Consider the following 16,588-nt stretch of genomic DNA (forward strand, 5'->3'; position numbering starts at 1 on the left):
TGTGTAGCTTTGCTGAAGACTGAATCTGGTAAATGGGGAGACAGGAAGTGCACAGAAATGCAGCCTTTCCTCTGCAAATGCAGTAAGTAAAAGTTTCTAATCAGTGCAGCCTGAAACTTATGCATAAATAAACTGTAGAACCAGTCTCTAAGCAACGCTGACAAATGATTTGGTTTCATTTTGAATTTTAGAAAAGTCTAATCTGCAGATTGTGAAACTGGGGATCAGCCTGCAGGACTCAACTTTAGATCTGAATGACCCTACAGTGCAAAACAGCATCTTGGAGCAAGTAAGTCTTCCAGATGTCAAGCCTTCAAGTGTAGATATGCTTTGATTCAGTTAGCTTAAACTACATTTACATACTGGTTAAAAAGGATGTGTTCTTTACCCCAGATGAAGCAAAGGCTGAGTGAAAATGTGAATGATGTCATCCATGTTAACTGGAAAAAACACTCAGATGGAAGAGTTTTCATCAAGGAAACAGAGAAACACAACCCATGAGAGGAATACAGCAGGACTGCTAAGATTCTGACTTGAAGATGTAAAAACCCACCAACCAGGATGGTAACATAAAAACAACATTTTGCTGTAGCTCATAACGCTTTAATAAAGTTTTTTTTACTTTGCAGCAAAAATACCTTATTTTAGAAACAATGTGATGATTATCCTATTTATTGTTGCTGTTAAATATCAGAAGTAATAAGAATGTAGAAACTTATCCAAAAAAATTGTCTCAATTACTATTACAACTAAATGGTTTTAAACACAATCTTTGTATTCCTTGCTGTCTATTTGTGTTTTAGGTGCATAAAAAGTTAATTTCAGATTTTTGTGAAACTCATCTACCCAAATTACTAATAAGTTTCTTTCTTGTTATCCTCTATGTTCTTCTAAAGGATGCATTAATATTTAAGTCGGTTTACCTAGCATAGCATTATGTGAATTTATATTCTACTATTTTTTCTTTTGCATGAGAAACCTACAAAAATAAAAGTTAATCAAGTAACTTATCTGCCCTGGTTTGATATTTCCTTTCACCAAAGTCCTTAAAAGATTTTAATCATGGAAAAGATCTAGAAATAGTAATGTGCTTTTTTCTCAATTAAAAACCAAAATCCATTGCAGACGTGTGATTTTCTGAGAGAAAAAATACAACAATCAGCAACACTTGATTTACTACTGAGGGGAAAACAAAATGACACCGGAGACTGGTGCTGTGGATTTTGCAAGTATTTGCATAATAAGGAAGTAAAACCCAGTAAATGGCCTTGAAGGAAAGGAAAGATGAAAAGCAGTAATTCATTGTTAATTAACTGGTGGCGAAAAAGGCAGCATATTCAAACAAACTAGATTTGTCCCATGGGTGGGACTCTGCCAGTTAGGAGGTTAAACTGTAGCAGAACCAGATATGAATTTATAAATGGGCAAAGCCTTTATCATACATAAACTCCCATTGAATTGTTTATGTCAAACCCTATTTGGTTACGAGAGATCCTCTTCGGAGATCTTGTACTAAGACAAATCCTCTAGTAGACCAAATATAAAGCAAAGAAAAAAATTATATATATTATAGTTTCCATATATCAAAAAAGATCAGGTTGGGCCCTTTGACCCATTAGAACTTCATTCCTGTTCACAGCAGAGATTCAAGTAAGTGTTGGAAACATTCTTTAGATATATTAACATGAATCCAAGAAACAAATGAAAACATCCCAATGATGCCCTGTTTTTATCAGACACTGTTGAACAGTCCATCCCAATTGCATTGAGTTACATGTGATTTGTTGATTTTCTAGTTGTGTCAACAAGCAATTTAACAGAAAATTAAGTGGTGTGCAGCAATAACACTATGTTCAAATAATCCACAACCAACTTTGCAGACTTATTATAGTGATTTAATAAAGAAATACACACCAGATTTCAGACCAGTTGAATAAACCACAGAATGAAAGAGACCTATAAGATAGATCATAAGATAGTTTGATTGTCTGATAGATATGATAGATAATCAGTCTGACAGATTCTGTTCAAAAGACAAGATTTGAAAGTTACACATTATAGCTCTTCATTTTAAATTAACTGATAAATTTGTTGCTCTTTCTTTTTTATTAGTTTTTCAACCTGTAGCCTCAAGTTTTTCCTTATCTTTCAAAATCAGACCCAGCAAGCATCCCATAGTGTCCCAAAAACACGTGATTGGTTCATCAGAGGCCTACCCCAGCTCAGAACTGCTTTCCCCATAGTGAGTTTTATTTTGGTTTTCAATACAATCAGATATTCATAAGGCTTTTTACCCCCTCTAGTGGTAAAATGAATCATTCAGCTTTAACTTTAAACCACAGTCATGTCATGAAAACTTAGTAACTTTAATCCAGTCTCGATGCGTACACTTCCACCTCACACAGAGTGAGATATTCATTTCTTCCAGGTATGACAACGTTGACGTATCGACCATCCATGCCGTTGCACTGAAAGGTTTCAGTAAAACCTGGAGCGATGGTTGAGATCACAGTGCACCTGTCAGAGGAAAAAGATTTAAGATTTCAGGCAAAAATTAAAGATACAGTCCTTCAGCAAAAGTAATCATGAGAAATTAATTTTGCTTATAACAACGTTTTATTTGCATTCAGTGTTTTGATAAAATGACTGTAAACTACCTGGGATTGTTATTTCCGTTATTGTCAAGTGAATCTCCAATACGAATTTCAGCTTCATTAATTCGAGTGGGAAATTCAACCCGATTGGTTATGTTAATATTGAACACTTTATAGGTTCTTCCCAGGTCCAGTCTCCACCAGGGGCTAAAGTCATTATTTGTGGCACTGCAGGAACTCTGGCTCCACAGTGCTGCACGGTTCCCATCGATAGCGTAGTAGGCGATGGCTCCAGGATAAACTGTTGACTGTGAAGCTTTTCCATAAATTGCCACATTTTCGTCTGCGAAACAAAATTTTAAATGTCAGATGGGATGCTTCTAATATGCTCTTCCTATGTACATATTGACAACTGCACATCTTTATTTAAAAAGTGTTCTTCTTTATTTGTTCTAATAATCCATTTTGTATTTAATTGGTGCAAAACGTATTGTTTTTATATATGAATAGGGAATGACATTCAATTTGTTATAGAAAATAGATATCTGTCTACTTTCTGTGACAGTACACCCAGCATGTGCTTTTTCCCATTATTTGTTTTAAATTCCCATAAACTCTCAGCAGATAAGCTATATTTTTAAATACATTTTACATTTATGAATAGTATTGACATTGAGAAAATAGTACTTTTTTGTGCAGGTTTTATCTTAAGATTGAGTTGAAATTTTGGCTGTCTGTACAAATCTCTTTAATTGTTCTTACATTGGCTTCGAAAAGTCTTAAAAACAACACAAATTTAAAAAAAGATGGTTTTCTCATTTTTAACCTTTAAAAGGTAATTACTGAAAACACAGCAAACTCTTAACCAGCTTTCAGAACACTTTCAAATTCAATGTGAATGAAGTGAAAGTGGATATTTTAATACTAATCATCCTCAGATTAAGATGAGTATTATGGTTATTGTAAAAAAAAAAAAACTATTTAGAAACATTCCTAAAGGAACCACTTCAAGTAATTCTTTTGAAGCTTAAAATATTACAACTCAATAAATATATTTTAAGATATAAATATAGGGGAAAAAAATTTCTTTAAAATGCTATAACTCATATTTATAACTCAATTCAGAAAGCAGGATAAGTGGAAATCCTGAGTACATTCTGGAGAAACTATGTGGGTATTGGGTCTTCAGTTTCAGAAAGACAGATAACAATATCTTATTTTGTACAGTTGACCTTGCTTCTCTTTTGTAATGGCCTTGTTAATCTTCAGCTCTTCTTGTAAGAGTGACACAGACAGTACACTAAAACATTATGATCCTGCTGAATGAAGCTGCACTGAAAAAAAGCAACGGTCAGCTGTGACATTCTTTTTTCTTTTTTTTCAAGAGACATACAGTATCTTCTTATGTGTCCACAAGACAATTAGAAGAAAGTTTGCATTTGTTTGGACCTGTTTGTTAAATTTCACAAAAGAAGCTGTATGCTTGAGATATTGCCTTAAAATATATCCACATGCTTGGATATGCCAAATTGTTTAAAGGCACAATGCCAATGTTTAACTTTTAAGAAACCTGAGTACGGTCCACCCAAGTGTTTATTCACCAATATTAAACATGTTCACTTTTTAAATAATCAAACCTTTGTTTTTGAAGTTTTGGCGATTTTTTTTTTTGTTTGACTTTCTGCATTGAGTTTATCTTGTGTCATCTATCTTGAATTACTGGTCAAAAAATAAAACATTGTAAAGAGAATCATGTTTCTCCCAAAAGGGAGGATGGAAGGAAGAAGATAGAAAATTCCCTGAAACAACATGTCTTCATCTGATGTGTTTTTGTTTGTGCTTTTTGTCTGGTTGCAGAGAGGATCACACCTGTCGACAACAAACAAAGGTTTAAAAATGTCTGAATTTTCAGAAATGATCACACCGCCTAGTTGAAGTACCAGTCTCCATGTGCAAGTCAACAAAGGTGAAACAAACACTTAATCAAATGCTGAGTTTATATGATGTTGATGTAGTGCATCATTCTAACTTTTGCTTTGTTTCTGTTTTCCAGCAGAGAGGAAACGCTTGATTGACAACGTCTCAAGCTCAACCTGTGACTTGGAAGACCATAAACATGTTGCACATCATCCTAAGCAAAGTCTGAACTCAGTGACTTGTTACTCTCAACCCAGAGCAAGAATCCTTTTATCACATGCTTTTCTTCTACAATAGGTTATCCCTTATATGGACACATTCTATTTTTTTCGTATCTCAGTAATACTGTGAGGAAACTGGACAGGACACAGAATCAGTACTTGTTTTTAACCAAATTTTAAATTGTTTCTTTAAGTGGATTACTCGTAGTCTGTATTTTTGTTTAATTTGGACTTATTTTCTTTATAACTTTCCATATTCAAATGCTGACAAACTGCACTTTCTTGTGTGTTGTACTGTAATTTTTATGGTAAAATTCTAGTAACAACAGCTACCGGTAACTTACCATAAAGTTTTTGTTTCTTTTTTTTTACAATAAAATGTCAATATGTCATACAATCCTGCCATGTTTTTCACTTAGGTATTGTAATCTTTAAAGAATATGTGTAGTTTTAATAGTAAGTAGCATAAAAAGTTTACAGTTCTGAACTGCTAAAGTCACTGTGGCCAAAATTTTACACCACAATGCCTCAGGCAGTATGGCTGCATTTACTACAGCAAAAACACTTTTAATTTTTTTATTTTAACATATTTTAAGAAATGCGGTATTTCACCGTATTTTAGCAAATACAGTAAAATACTGGCAGTTTTGGTTGCCAGAATTTTACTTTATTTTGGAAAATACTACCATTTAGACACTTTTCACGTTGTTTACATCCGGAAATTTCGCGAAGGCAAAAAGACTTTTCTTTTCCTTGCCATCCGTAGCTGTGCTGCTGCGGTAGAACAGTTCCGGTAACTAAATGAAACCTTCTTAATTTAGAGCAGTGCGCCACAGTAAAGGGAAAATAACTCAGAGAAACATTCAAAGAACAACTCAAAACCACTTGTATGCCCAAGGGCGTAAATCCAGTCTCATTAATCTTTAGCTCTTTGATTTTTTGGTTTTTATGTCACTAATTATTTGTATATAAATTGTGAGAATATATAATGCTCATCTCTGGGACATGGAACTTATCTCCTTCCTGAACAATGTGATGACCGAACATTCCCATGGTGTTTATACTTGGTATTAACCGTTTGAACAAATTAATTTGGTACATTTTACGCATCTGATCATTGGATCCAAGCATCATCAAGATTTACGTAGGTCCACAATTTTCAACTTTAAAATTTGAATGGTGTAATTTTTCTGTGATTTCACAAAAGAAGCTTTTGTTTGAGATATTTCCTTAAAATATATCCACATGTTTGAATATGTCAAATTGTTTAAAGGCACAATGCCAATGTTTGACTTTTAAGAAACCTGAGTACGGTCCACCCAAGTGTTTATTCACCAATATTAAAGATGCATTCAAACATCTAAAGAAAACAGTTCAGCAGGATGTAAAGATGTTATCAGGCAGCATTCCTGTAACCTATTACGCCCTCAAATTTATACTTTATAAATACTTGGTATTAACCGTTTGAACAAATTAATTTGGTACATTTGATTAGACGTGAGCATCATCGTAAACCATTTTGAATGGTGTAATTTTTCTGTGATTTCACAAAAGAAGCTGTATGCTTGAGATATTGCCTTAAAATATATCCACATGTTTGGATATGTCAAATTGTTTAAAGGCACAATGCCAATGTTTGACTTTTAAGAAACCTGAGTACGGTCCACCCAAGTGTTTATTCACCAATATTAAAGATGCATTCAAACATCTAAAGAAAACAGTTCAGCAGGACATAAAGATGTTATCAGGCAGCCTTTTACACGTACTACACCCTAAAATTGACAGATGAGATTAAACACATATGACCTAGCAAACATCTTCAAAATGACTAAAATATCCAAGCACATTATTTAAAGAATATAATGACCTTTCTTATGTTTCTATGTATTCATAGTGATACTAAATATGTCCTGTTTCATGTAAGATTGACTTTATTTATATTTGCTAAGTGGCAGACTAAAAAGAATTCTAAGAATGAATTTTTATTCCTCCCTTCAAAGTCAAACATTGACATTCATTAAGATTATTGTGCCTTTAAACAATTTAGCATATCCAAACATCTGGATATATTTTAAGGCAATATGTCAAACATACAGCTTTCTTGTATGAAATTGTAGAAAACTCAAACCATCCAAGATATCAAGTTGAAAATTGTGGACCTTTGAAAATCTTGATGATGTTTGGGTCTAGTTGTCAGGTGCCTAAAATGTACCAAGTTCATTTGTTCAAATAATTATTACCAAGTATAAACCCCATGGAAATGTCCAAGGATCCCATTGTTCAGGAAGGAGATAAGTTCTGTGTCACAGAGATGAATATGTCTTGGTGCAAATCCTGGAAAAAGACCTGATGAAGCTGGTAATAGAGTTTAATTTTTACTTCCTCTTACTTCACTTTATTATGTCCCCAAAGGGTATTTCCTTTGGTGCAAGCAGTGGCGACCATCATATATTCTTACAACATATACGCAAATAATGATTGTATATGTTCTAAGAAATTTGAGGGCGTTATAGGTTATAGGAAGGCTGCCTGATAACATCATTATGTCCTGCTGAACTGGTTTCTTAGCTGTTTGAATTGGTGAATAAACACCTGGGTGGACCGGACCTTGTCTCTGTCTTGGACTCAAACCTCTTGCTCTTTCTCTGTCACTATACCCAGTTTTGTCAGAAACAACAATTTCTTAAAAGGAATGTGCACTCTGAAAATGTTTTAAATTAAATCGAACAATCAATTTAGCATTTTCATAAAAACAAAAAGTGGAAATAGATTCAGCCCAAAAGTGAATCAAGAAAAGACAATACCTTTTTAAAACTTCAAAATATAGGTTTAGAAATAGAAACTCCATATATTTGTAGCTTTTTGACTGAATTATCTAGTTTTTTGTAGACATTAGACCATTCCTTCTAAAGACAAAACTCATTCTAAATAAGTTTAATTAGAATGAGATGCAGTGTTCGTAGAATAATCTCCTATCACAGAGTAGGTGGTCATGAAAATGAACATATAACTCACTCCTCAAGCATTTTCTATGTGAAATTGCCAAAAAATAGCTAATAAGAGATATACATATACACTATAATGCCAAAAGTGTTTGCTCACCCATCCAAATGATTGGAATCAGCTGTTCCAATCACTTCTATGGGGAGAGGATGGTTTTTAAGCTATTACAAATAAATTACAAAAAATAAATAGAAATATTTTTTTCTAACTTCAACATCAGACCTCCATTTTTATTCACAAACAAGTGTATGTAGAAAAATATAGATTCTTACCCATAATTTGATAGTTAGAGAGCTCAGATCTGTAACCCTCCTCCTCACCATTGGTCTGAACAACATGGAGGCAGAAAAGCTGAAAATCCTCATTAAGAGGCCGAGGGCAACCAGATTAATTTATTTTTGCTAAATTGTTCTATTTAGCTAAACATTACTGTTGAGAGGCATAAGCAGCCCTCCTGGCATAAAGGTTAAAAAATAAAAAAATTTAAAAAATATAAAAAAAATCAAAAAGGGCATTGGGGCATAAAGAATAAAAGGGACAGAGGCTCAAGCTCACTGGATTCCCCCCACGTGCCTGGGACCACCTGTGACCATGGTCCAGGTGTATAAAATTAAGCACTTAGACATGCAGACAGTTTTTACAAACATTTATGAAAGAATGGGCCACTCTCAAGAGCTTAGTGAATTCTAGCATGGAAATGTGGTAGGATGCCACCTGTGCAACAAATCTAGTCATGAAATGTCCTCAACTGTCAGCTCTATTATAAGAAAATGGAAGTGTTGGGGAGCGACAGCAACTCAGCCACAAAGAGCTAGGTCACATAAAGTGACAGAGTGGGGTCAGCAGATGCTGAAGTGCATATTGTCAAGAGGTCACCAGCTATCTGCAAAGTCAATCAAACTTCATGTGGCCTTCAGATTATCGCAAGAACAGTGTGCAGAGAGCTTCATGGGATGGGTTTCCAAGGTGTATAACTACATTCAAGCCATACATCACCAAGTTCAATGCAAAGCGTCGAAGGCAGTGGTGTGAAGCATGCTGCCACTGGACTCTAGAGCAGTGGAGGCACGTTCTCTGGAGTGACGAATCACACTTCATCTGACAATCTGATGGAAAAGTCTGGGTTTGGTGGTTGCCAGGAGAACGGTACTTTTCTGACTGGTTTGTGCCAAGTGTAAAATTTGGTGGAGGGTTGTTTATGGTATGGGGTTGTTTTTCAGGAGCTGGGCATGGCCCCTAAGTTCCAGTGAAAGGAACTCTGAAGGCTTCAGCATACCAAGACATTTTAGGTGATTCCATTCTTCCAACTTTGTGAGAACAGTTTGAATCTGGCCCCTCTCTCTTCCAACATGACTGTGCACCAGAGGTCAAAGGTTGATAAAGACATGGATGGCAGAGTCTGGTGTGGATGAACGTGACTGGCCTGCACAGATCCTGACTTCAACCCAATAGAACACCTTTGAGATGAATTAGAGCGAAGACTGAGAGCCAGGCTTTCTCATCCAACATCAATGTGTGACTTCACAAATACAGTTCTGGAAGAATATTAAAAAGTCCCCATAAACACTCCTGAACCTTGAGGACTGCCTTCCCAGAACAATTTAATCTGTTCTGGCTGCAAAGGGTGGATCAACGTAATATTGAACCCAATCTATTGGAAATGGGATGTCACTTGAGCTCATTTGTGAGTCAAGGCAGGTGAACGAATATGTTTAGCAGTATAGTGTATGTACTGTATATCTCTATATTTGGGAGGTTCTGCACAGCAGTCTCCAAAAAAGGTCAGGTGGGTCCCTTTACCGCTCTGAACTCCATTTCTCTCCTAGGTAGAGATAAAACTAGGTATTTGAAACACTCCTTAAATATTTTGGTGTATATCAACATGGTATCCTCACATGCTTGCCACAGAGTTGTTTGCACATCCATACAATTTTTCTCCCAGTCCACCAGATTGCAATTATGTTCTATCATCATCAGACACTGCTCTGTAGTCCATTCCCAATTTCATTGATTTACTGCCATGTGATTTGCTGATATTATTTGATGGTGATGAATTTTATTTCAGATATTTTCACTACAAAAAAGATAACACAAAATAAAAGTAGCACTTTCATTTTTCTAAATGCAAAACCATATTACCAATATACATACACATATATGCATTGGTGATTATGTGTCTGAATATGGGCATAAATTAGTTGAAGCTATTTAATCATGCCCCTTTTTTCATCATATATAATCTTCCCATTTTCTGTTTCCCTTCTAAATCAAAAATAGTTCCTAATCCAGATGTAAATAATATACACACACATATATAATATATACATATATGTAAACACACACACATATAAGACACCTACACAAACCTACACACCTGCCCAACCCATCCTCAGTGCTTTAATTCTTGCCCGAATTCATCACTCCTGCTCATCCCGGTACCATTTTGAGGCTTTTCTCAACCTCATGTTTGGACTTTGCTCCTGCTCTGTGCTGAGTTTATTCCAAATCTTCACACCACTGACTGATATGCACATTCTCTTCATGGTTATTCGAACACTTAAGATTCTGAAGTTAAAGAGCTCCCTATAGTATGAAACCTGCATTTTCATACTTTTCACATAATTTCCAAACTTCAAAGCTGCAAAGTTTTAAAATGTTTAAACTTTATTTTTGTTTCTTTTCTCTGAATTTGTGAGTCGTTGACACTCACACTCTGTCATTGACAAAATTATGAATATTATCTGGAAATAGTTTGTTTCCAGCTTTGTACATAAACTGTGCAATTTCAAACTCTACCAAATCTGTGACTTTGAGGAGGCAGGAATCTATAAATAAATTATGGGTGTAGCTTTAGAAACAACCTTATGAACTATTTAGATGGCTTTTATTTTTGAATGTGCATAATTGTAGTAGTGAGATTTTGTACGTGTTCCCCAAACTTCTAAACAGTAACTTACATATGGCAAAATAAGTGAACAATACAGGATATTAAGTGCAGAAAAATGCATAAATGGTCTAGCACAGTGGTGTCCAAACTCATCCTGCATGTTTTAGTTCTCTCCCTGGTTCAACACACGTGGGTCAATTGATGGCTCGTTAGAAGGCCACAGGAAACATGCCGAGGAGGTTGATGGAGAGAACTAAAACACGCAGCCCTCAAGGACCGACTTTAAACACCACTGGTCAGCATTAGTGAATTTGGCGATACTATTTTAAATTATACATACTTAATGTGAGATTTCCAGCAGATCTTATCAAACAATACCCCCAAAAACCTAATTTCAGTAACTCTCTCATGTTAGCTATTATCCTTTGTAAATCTTTATCACCTTTACAATTACCAAATAATTTAAACTTAGTTTTATCCAAATTTTGTGATAATTTACTAATATCAAATAACTTTGCTAATTTATCAAACTCAATTGATTTTTAACAAGAGCTGTTGTAAATTTTCTCTTGTACAAAACATTTTTGTCACATGCAAACAAAACGAGATTAAGTATTTCTGAAACCTTCCATATATCATTTATGTTTAAAATAAACAACTTTGATCTCAATGCCTACTTCTGGGAGACACCACATACAATGTCTAAACATGAGGACTGAAACTCACCCATATTGTTGCAGAGATAGTTTTTAATCCAGTGCAAAACAACTCCTCTTATGTCATAGGGCTCCAGTTTCCTGATTAATATTTCATGATTAATTGCATTAAATGCTTTATTTAGTCAATAAATACCCCAAACTCAGATTTATTTTTGTCTAATGAGCTGGTAACTGAAGAACTGCCATTGCTGGGGATCCTTGTGACCTTGCTGACTCTCAGAGAGTAGTTGATGTTTATTTATAAATCTATCCAATCTTGCAACAGATATTATTTCCAAACTTTGGAGAATTGTGGAAGTAAAAAAAAAGAAAAACAGGCTTGTAATTTGTAATATGGTTTGTAAAAGCTGTTCCCATAGTGGGATTACTTTTGCAATTTTCATTTTATGTGGAAATTTACCAGTTTGATTTGACAGACTACAGATGTATGTTAGCAGCTGATAATTTACACAATCACCTTTATTATTACCATGTCAGAACCATTGCAGTCAGTTGAACCTTTACAATTGCATTTTGTGTCAAAAAGCAATTTAACAGACAATTAAGTAATTAGCAAGTATAGTTCAACAATAAACATCTACTGATCAACAATACTACATGCAAAGAATCCACAAATAACTTTGCAGACTTATTAGGACAATTTAGTAAAGAAACACACAGCAGGATGCAGAACAGAACAACAAACCACAGGATGAATACAATAGATGATAGACAATAAAATCATTGCAGACCGATTACTCTGACAGACTCTGTTCAAAAGACAGTGTCACCAAGAGTTGGAGTTGACATTATTGCTCTCAGTCTTCTTTTAAATTAACTAAATTGATTTTACTCCTCTTGCTTTTCTACTTGTTTCTTAATCTGCAGTCTAAAGGTGTTGATTTTTTCCCTCAAAATCAGACCCATCAAGCATCCCAAAGTGCCCAAAAACACATGATTGGTTCACCAGCAGTTTATCCCAGCCCAGAATTGCTATTCCCATAGTGTATTTTCTTTTCATTACATTTAATATAACCAGATGCTTATAAGGCTTTTTACATCTTTAGTGGTCAAAATGAATCATTAGGCTTTAACTTTAAACCACAGTGATGTCATAAAAACTTAGTAACTTTAATCCAGTCTCGATGCGTACACTTCCACCTCACACAGAGTGAGATATTCATTTCTTCCAGGTATGACAACGTTGACGTATCGACCATCCATGCCGTTGCACTGAAAGGTTTCAGTAGCACCTGCAGCGATGGTTGAGATCACAGCGCACCTGTTAGAAACACAAATTGTTTTTGGTTCAGTGAGCATTTGAGTTTTGCACTTGTCCTCTCTTGCTTTCTTTAAGAACACTTTACAGTACCTGGGATTGTTGTTTCCGTTGTTGTTTAGTGAATCTCCAACACGGATTTCAGCTCCATTAATTCGATTGGGATATTCTACACGGTTGGATATGTTGATAGAGAACACTTTATGGGTTTTTCCCAGGTCCAGACGCCACCAAGGATTAAATTCCCCTGCTGTAACACTGCAAGAAACCCTGTTCGAATGGCCAACACGATTCCCATCAATTGCATTGTAGGCAATGCCTGTATCATACAAAGATGACTGAGTAGCTTTTCCATAAACTGCCACATTTTCTTCTGCAAAACAAAATGTTTAACGTTAGCTGTGATACATAGTCTTTGAATATGCTCTACCTATGTACATATTGACAATTGTATATTTTTATTTATTTTGTTTGTTTGTTCAAGTAGTCAATTTGGTATTTAGAAACTTGCAAAACCGAAACTTCTTGTTTTCATATAAGCATAGGATTGACAGAGAATTTGCTAGAGAAAATAAATACCTTTCTACTTTCTGTGCCCCCACACTGCTTTTTGTAAGGATATTATCCCAAAAGGTGTTTTTTCTTTTAAATTAATAATAACTTTCAGCAGAGGATATATATTTCATATATAATTAATTTTTAAGAACAGCCTTGACAATGCATAAACAATGCTTTTTTGTGCAAGCTGTCATCTGATGATTGAGTTAATAAATCGGCTAGGGATGTCTGTACAAATCTAATTTATTGCCAGTTATGATTTTGGCTCAAAAAAGTCATAAAAAAACACAAATAATAATAAAAAACCCCCCTGAAAACAAGAAATGGGTATGATACTTTTCATGGTTATAGCTCAACATATTTTTTGTTCTATATGTTGTATGATTGCAGTTTTAAATGTTAGTCAGAAGATAACATTTTCAACAAATTTTCATCCTCCATCCTTCCACTTGTAATCAAAATTATTGAAAAACCATTGTTTCAACAGCTAAAGAGCTTCCTAACAATAACCAACCACTTCAGTGTCTTTCCGTCCAGTTTCTATGCTCACCACAGTACTGAGATTGTCCTAGTCAAAGTGTTTAATGACATCCACATAAATACAAACTATAGAAAAACCACAGTGACGCTCAATGACAAACCCGACTTGATTGATAAAAATATGATCAAAAATGTTTCGAAAGATTCTGACCAGTCGGGGCGCGGTATCCATAGACCTCCACTTCACAGATATGTAGAGCCCTCTGCGCACCAGGTAATATAATGATCACATAACGTCCTTCGACATGCTTGGTAAAATTTATTGCATAAGAGCTTCCAGCTGCAACAGCAGAAATGGTAGCAACCCTAGAAAAGAAGAGTTGAGTCAGTAACATTCAAGATTTTTTTCACCCCACAGGATTTGCTGAAGGTTTAAAATCACATACTCAAATCTATTTAAGTATTTCTTAGCAATTACAAACTATTTCATTAATCTTGGTATCAGTATAAAGGTAACACTGGTGTGACTCCAACAGAAGTTTAAATATCACAGGAGCTGCTATAGTTTCATAGAAAATGAGGATTGTAACAGTATATGAACATTATAGAAATATAATTAATAGGGCTACAAACTTTGTGAAACCATAGTTCCAAGACTGGACAGTACCTGTACAAAGATTGATGTAGCTCACATAAACAAGAGAATTTACAGAGAAATTGGCATCATCTACCAAACTGAGGATTTCCTTTGTTTCATTTACTAAACTTAATAAACTTATGTTATGTTTTTCTTTTTGGGGGTGGGGGGGCTCAGTCAGCCAACTTTTCTATCCAACTATAATAAAACAATAAGAAATTGCTAAATTTTACTCCCAATGAAGAGTATATGTTGGAAAACCAGGGTAAAAAAAAGAGCAATTACAACAAATTTAGTCACATTTACTGAAAATTTTTAAAATGGAAACCACCAATACTTATATATATTTTGTCACTTCCAGAACTCCCTACAATTTATGGATGAAGGTTTGTGGTCACTGTCCTGAAGGCCTGGGCACAAAATCAGCTTGTAGCTCAGGGTCTAACCTTTCTTTGGAAACTAAATATGTCTCTGTTTAGGGGGAGGTGCAGAAATGAAAAAAAAAATCATATCTGAGCAGCATTGAGCCTCCCTTGTTTCACACTGTAGTCATGACATAAACACTCACAGTGGGTTTGCAGTGATATCTTTTTGCAAAGAGTTTCCGATGTGAACCTCCACACCATTGAGTCGCTCTGCACAGCAGTCTCCTCTGTTGGTGATGATGACCTGGGTGACTATATATGAGTCCAGCAGGTCCACCCTCCACCAGGGGTTGTTTTCTGTCTCAGTGTGGGTGCAAGATCCCTTTGTAAGGTCAGCATTTAGGTTTCCATCAATAGCATTGGAGGCACCTACAAATGCATTCCACGGCTCCCCTAAGAACTGAGAAGACTGTGTAGCTTTGCCACGTAAAGCCACATTTTCTGAAAAGAACCAAGAAATTCAATGAAGAATAAATTAATCCTATTGTAGGTTGTTTGGCTTAAGAGATTTATGCAAAGTTGTGAAAATTCACATCTGTTTATCTGTTAGTCAGTTTAAAAATCTTTGGTGCTTTTTCTGTCTCAGTAAATGTAAATATAAACTACATATACTGTATATGGAAGGCAGAGTATTATGCTTTTTTGCTGAAGTTAGAAGTTAGAGCAAAGCCTTGCTCTAAAGACAAAACTCATTTTGAATAAGTTCAATTAGATTATTGTGTTGAGTTCATAGATTAATGTTCTATCTTGTAGTTTCTAAATTTACATCAATTTCACGTTACTTACGATAAGTGTAAGCTGAGCACACTGGCAGGAGGAGCAGCAAATGAAATAGTACATCGTACTTCATGATTCTGCCAAAAACAGGAGATAAAAAATGTAAAAAATTAAATAAAGAAAATTCAAACAACTCTAAAAATATTTCCTGAGCTTGTGAGAAATACTGCAGATTATGAGTCCAGTATTGTTGATTTAATTTATGAAAACTGAGAAATTACCTTGATTCTTTGGTAGGTTTTCTTTTTGAGGTGAGGGATTTGCCTTTGAGCGTTTGCTAAGTCCTTCACTCATCTATTTATATCATTTAAAAGTCATATGTTGTCCAATCACATCTCAAAGAGAAGTCAACTCCTACAATTCTCAGTAAGCTTCAGCTCAGAAAGTCCTATTGTCACTGGATTCAGTTATTTACTTTGCCATCTTTGTTTAAACAGATCATGGTTTAGTTAGCCTTTATGAAGACACGTAAGCTCAGTCCTGCAAGTCAAACACTCAAACAGCTTGATGTAGCACAGTTTTGTTCATCCTAAATAAGATAGATCATTTCTTATAATGCAGCAAAATATTAACCAAGGTTCAGGATACTTTCAATCTGAATCTGAAAGTGTTTTAAACATACAAATTATTCTCAGAAATGAAGAGAATTATTGTTATTAGAAAAAAATGGTTTAGAAACTTTCTTAAAGATACCATTTCCATTTAATTACTGCCATTTCTGATATAGGCAACAAAGGCATATCAAGTATGATATGCCCTTTGCTTACCAGGATTGTTTGGGCAAATGCTGTGTTAGTCCAATCATTTTGTTGAGGCCTGGCACAAGGAAGGTGACAGAAATGGCTTGGGGGGCCTGTTGGAGAGTAAATGCTCTGCAAAAATCTTAGTTGGAAGAGGATGATGACACTGTGACCAGATGTTTTATTTATTATTCCCAGATTAACAGATTAATAGATAGATAGATAGATAGATAGATAGATAGATAGATAGATAGATAGATAGATAGATAGATAGATAGATAGATAGATAGATAGATAGATAGATAGATAGATAGATAGATAGATAGATAGATAGATAGATAGATAGATAGATAGATAGATAGATAGATAGAT

General features: G+C 34.9%; 1 pseudogene; it reads right to left on the reverse strand.

Annotated features, from left to right (window-relative positions):
- Window positions 1–2,347: 2,347 nt before the first annotated feature.
- LOC102233980 lies at window positions 2,348–15,776 on the reverse strand (annotated as a pseudogene).
- Between the last annotated feature and the right edge of the window lie 812 nt (window positions 15,777–16,588).

This window comes from Xiphophorus maculatus, chromosome 3, assembly GCF_002775205.1.
Source record: "Xiphophorus maculatus strain JP 163 A chromosome 3, X_maculatus-5.0-male, whole genome shotgun sequence".
NCBI classification, from domain to species: Eukaryota; Metazoa; Chordata; class Actinopteri; order Cyprinodontiformes; family Poeciliidae; genus Xiphophorus; species Xiphophorus maculatus.